Genomic DNA, 5,594 nt, shown 5'->3' with positions numbered 1-5,594 from the left:
TCAAATCCGATGCAGAACATCTACTCGGCAAAAGGCGAAACCAACAGAGACAGAAAATTTGCAGTCCACCATCACCAATCAACTGGGTGTTTCTTTGTCTATCATTTAACTGCTAATCATGTTGCCCAAAAATAAAATATAAGTTTAAAAATGGCACAACATGATAGTCTTTTGTTATTTGACATAAAGGCCACTAAAAAAACATTATGCAACAAAAAGTTCTCAAATCACCATGCCACTAATTCCATATTCTTGTGAAACATAAAAAAAAAATATATAACAGTAACCATAACTTCTTATGTCTTTGCAAAACATAACAAAACACCACCCAGAACTATTTATTACTGTCTTTCTTCACTTCAAGGCATGTACCGATACAACTTCTGATCATCTTTGTCCAGCTCCAAAAACTCCCTTTTGATAAGCGCCTCGATTCTCTACTTTATCACAACTGGGTCTGGTAAAAACCTCTACTGCAATTGCTTTGTAACCTCAGCCACAATATTATCGTGATCCAAGGTGCGTAGTACTTTCATAGTCCTAACAATTGTTGCATCAATCTGAGGTTTTTTGTCCTCAACTCCCTGTCGTACCTCTTGTTTTTCAAGTTCAGGTTCCATCTACTCACAGGTTCTTTCCTAAGCACATTTTTCCCTTCAATGCAAGCTAAGGACTGCAAAACATTGTTTTAGATTTAAAATCGGTATCTCAGTAGCCTGTTCAATTTCTCTATAACTCAACCGATCTACGCTATTGAACAACATAAGAACACACATCTGGTAAGTTGAAACATGTAGCTCATGTTCTTGACCCGTACCAAATGTTGCTTTTATATCAATGGACCCCATATTTGTTTGCCAGGTCGGCTTGCGCCCGCTGTAGGTTCCAAGGTAATATGTCGTGAACTCGTCATAAACAGTTTGGATTTCGGACGAAAGCTTGCAGGTGGCGGTTGATTTAATCGGCCATGACCCGGTTGTAAGAACACTGACCACAAGTGTCGGTCCGTCACCTAACTCAGGTCCCATTGCTTCATATAACTGTTTCATTGTGTCTTCAGAGGTTTTCATATCAGTAAACATGCATTCAAATCTTGATGTGAACTGATACCTACATTCGGTTTTCAACTTCAAGATCAAACTTCTCTCTACTTCGTCCGACACGCTCTTGTTAGAAAGAAGCCTTTTCCCCAAGTGTTGTCGATAATACGTCTCAAAAATGTCTTTTTCTTGAAGATAACAAAAAAGTATAATAACTTTGTCCAGTAGAATTAAACAACCAGAAATATACAATTGTAACTTTTCAAAGCTTCATCGACTCAACCATAATCGATCGATCTCAAAAAACACGTCAATTGCACACATACATTCACATCTCCAGATCCATACAAAAACCACCATAATTACCACAAACAACCTATACAACACCTGAAGAACATGATCAAACACCTCAATTCAACAAAACCGTCACAGATCGGATAACATGACAGTCGGATTTCAAACATCATAACTGATTTTCACAAATTACAAACAATCGAACATATCAAAGCACACAAATTAATAAATTAGAAATCTTGATTCAACAAACCGTCACAGATCGGGTAACATAACAACTGATTTCATATATAGCAACTGATTTTCACAAATTACAAACAATCGAACATATCAATGCACGCAAATTAACAAATAAACAATCTCCATTCAATAAACTGTCACAGATCGGGTAACATCACATCTGATTTCAACAAATTACAAACAATCGAACCTTATAAAGCACGTAAACTAATGTATGAACAGATCTAGAAGACGTGAATTGAAACTTACAGAGTTGAATTGGTGAGAAAGTGGTTGAAATTGGTAGGAGCCCTAGGGTTTACATCTTTGTTTCACATATCCATCTGAGTTGCCCTACCATGGTTGTATACTTGTTAAATGCAATGCGAAATAGAGATATACATCTTTGTTTCACATAACCATCCGAGTTGCCCTACCAAGATGCATATAATCTCAAAATTGCTCAGATCACTAAAATTGATCATCATAGCCTTTTAAATCACGAAAAATCTTGTAGCTTATTTACATCATGACGACTGGGATACATGGGCACTTGTATATTGGTAATCGGCCTATAATGTCCAACATTATATAAAGTGATGGGTGATGTAGAGGTGCACAAACCGGATTTTGAGCAAAACCGATCACCTCAGCCTCCTTTTTTATCTTTTCATCTCATGCAGCAGATCCTTGCCTATGTTTTCTACCTTCTTGATCCAGTTCTTTCGGTCGATATTCTACATCACGAATTCATATTACACCTATTAATTCCAAACCCCCAAGAAAAGAAGCAACACTATGCCAAATAAATAAACATAAAAAGAAATATGTCGAACTAAAAGTCATTGGTACCAGACCACCAGTAGATATACACATTATAGCCCCGACTAAACACACACTATTTAGATTAAAATTAACATTAAAGTTATTCAAATGATAGTGATTGATGAACATGATTGAGATAGACTTTTGCACCTTCTAAGATCTAAATGACATGCCTTTTTCAAAGCGACTCGTTTTGACCCAAACTAAAATAACCCTTTTTTCATCGACCCGTTCCGATCCAAACAAAAATTAAACTTTTTAATCAACAGGTTATGACCCGAACCAAAAATAAAACTCTTTTAATCAACCCATTCTGACATAAAACCAATCTTACCCAAACCTATTTTGAACCGGCACTTCATGAAAACGATGCACATCAGGACTGGCATGTCGTATCATTGAACCCTAGCAGTTGTTACGACAGCAAAAGGAAGCGGATGGTTAATGATCTTTTAAGTAGCTTCATTAGCGAGACCATCTTGCAAATCCGGATCTCTAATAACTGCTCTTTGAAGCGTAACATCCTTTCCGGTCCATTAATCTATACATAAGTGAACGATAAACAGATTGAACATTGATTAAACCGAAATAATCAAAGGAATATAGGATGAAATAAATGGTTTGAGCGACAAGATATATACCTGTTTTTAAATCTGGTATTTAGATTTAGGGTTCTTGACTTCTAGAATGATTACACGTGAATCAAATAGATAAAACCAAATACAATTTCTGAATGAGAAAATAGATCTTACATCAATATTCTGTTGTTCAACTATTCGGCAACACTTACAATTGATCGATGAATATGATTCAAGAATTCCTTTTCATCTTGTCTCGCATCTTCAGATATGTCATTAACATCAAACCCTAACATCCATGGCACCAATTTTTAGTATTATTACATAAAGGTTTATAATACATAGCGATCTGTGTTGAATCTGAATTGAAATCGAATAAATGATGCGTCTAACAGAGAAAATTAGATTAACAATAAAAATTATAGAGGAATGAAACTAAAAACATAACTTCTATTAGATGATTGTAGAGTCTAAATCGTTGAACAATGGAAAAGAACACGAAGAAAGAGCAGAGTATCAAAAGAGCATGGGAAATGTCGTCAACTATGCATCTTAAGAACAATAGAATAACATGGCTATCATGGCCAATTTACGCACATAACCACCATATTCAGAACTTCAAACCCTAATTAACATAATGACAGATATTTTTAAATGATTATTGAATAAGAACAACACTTTAAGAGATGATCAACAGCTTTAATCAGATCTGAACCAGCAAAAACTCCTCTCCTCTCTAGTAACATCTCACTTTTTCTTAAACCTAATTATAAGCACAAATTGATACTGAAAAATAAACAACCAAAAGTCGAACAGATCAATAAGCAATCCCAAACAGCCCTGAATCAGTTCTCGTATTTAATTGTAAATGACAAATCATATGTTTTGATTCAGTGCAAGGGTATAGATCTTGACTCCAGATGGAAAAAAAACAAACATGAAGGATGGGAATAAGAAACTGTAACTTGAAGTGGTGATAATCAATTATACAAGAAGAACGAACTTAAAACCCTAATATTAGAAGACACGAATGCGTAGGATTACAAATTACGCATAGCAAAATAATGAAAAAAATACCCAACATAAACTTACCGAGATCACATAAGATTGAATTCCTAATCAACACATAATCGATCGATGAGTAAACAATGAAGGAGGTCCAACGCAGAGAGTGGGAAAGATTGAAGAAGGAGGTCTAAAAAAATATTTTGATCCGTCTTGCCACCTGTAACCTTAATCAATAACTCACTTGCAACCAATGGCTGGAATCAAATCAATATTCCCAACTGTAATATAGAAAGGAAAAAACAAAAATATGAATAAAATCGATATACCATTATATCTTTCTCAGTGTGAGCTTCCCTAACAAAATTGGAATGACATTCAATAGCCAGTGAAAACAAACCATATATTGATCTGCTCGAGCTTTCTGCAGTGGCTCCACCCTTGGCCTTTTGCGACTGGATATAGCAGATCCTACTAGAAAAGAAAGCATTTGCAGCTGGCGGTGTCGCTTTGCATTTCAGTTGAAACTAACCATAAAACTTTCAATGCCCACCCATAACTCCTGCCAGATGGGACAAACCTACGTTGATCCTTTCATAAACACATCATTTTGATCCTTTCATCCATTTTGACCAGTTTCTTTTGCAGCTATTTTTGTTTACTTGACCCATTAAAGATAAATATAGCCTAAATCGACACATTGATCAATGTTATTATCTATGTAGTTTAGAATTTTAAATACATAACAAAAGAACTAACAACCTGTTATGATCTTTGATGTTTTGAATAAAAACATTTGTTGATCCAACAAGTTGCAGTCCATCAGTTATGGCCTGAACCATCAATAACTCCATGTCCTTGGATAATGACACATATGGTTGAAGATTCATGTGTGTAAGTGCCATCAGTTTAGAGCCATGGTTCCTTTTCTATATGTGACAATGACCTGCAAAATATAAAATTAACATATAAACTGTTAACAACTAAGAATATGGAATTATGTTTTGTGATTCGGAAAAATGTATGTATGAATAAATGATATCCCAATATATGTTTGTATGGATACATGAAATCCAACAACCAACATTCCATATCTAAAAACACAAGAACTAATTGAAATCCAGCACTTAATTAAATTGTTAATTTTACTCTTGTGTGAAGCAGGGCGTCGACAACCAACATCCAAGATTGGCGTACGAAGTAACTAATGGGGAGCTTGTTGTGCGAAGTCAGAAATGGGATTAGCACAAAGAAATATCATTAGCTTAGCTCAGTTCCATCCCTAAATCTGTGTATTGAAGAAGTAATAATGTGACTTGTAATCGAGAACAAAAAATCACGAATATAATGAACCATAATTAAACACAAGCTTCTTGTTATATGGAAGCCTAACCTATTGAATGTTATCAATCATTGATCCAAACCGAATAATAATGGTGACAATAATGAGTGCTAGGGTTTGGGATTGTATTTGGGGATGTAGGTTGCGTATCAAGAACGTATGTGGATCGCTGATTAATATCCACCTCAAAAAATAGCTCTTCAGAACCCTAGAATATTAAAAAAACATGAAAACCTCTTAGAAAACTGAAAAAATATAACAAAATGATAAAACATGGTTAATTAACCTAAG

The 5,594-nt window shown here is 34.9% G+C and overlaps 1 pseudogene; it reads right to left on the bottom strand.

Annotated features, from left to right (window-relative positions):
- Window positions 1–202: 202 nt before the first annotated feature.
- On the bottom strand, window positions 203–4,866 carry LOC110919680 (annotated as a pseudogene).
- Between the last annotated feature and the right edge of the window lie 728 nt (window positions 4,867–5,594).

Source organism: Helianthus annuus, chromosome 8 (assembly GCF_002127325.2).
Source record: "Helianthus annuus cultivar XRQ/B chromosome 8, HanXRQr2.0-SUNRISE, whole genome shotgun sequence".
Lineage (NCBI taxonomy): Eukaryota > Viridiplantae > Streptophyta > Magnoliopsida > Asterales > Asteraceae > Helianthus > Helianthus annuus.
The sequence above is the reverse complement of the archived record's forward strand: the minus strand, read 5'-3'. Positions and strand labels throughout refer to the sequence as shown.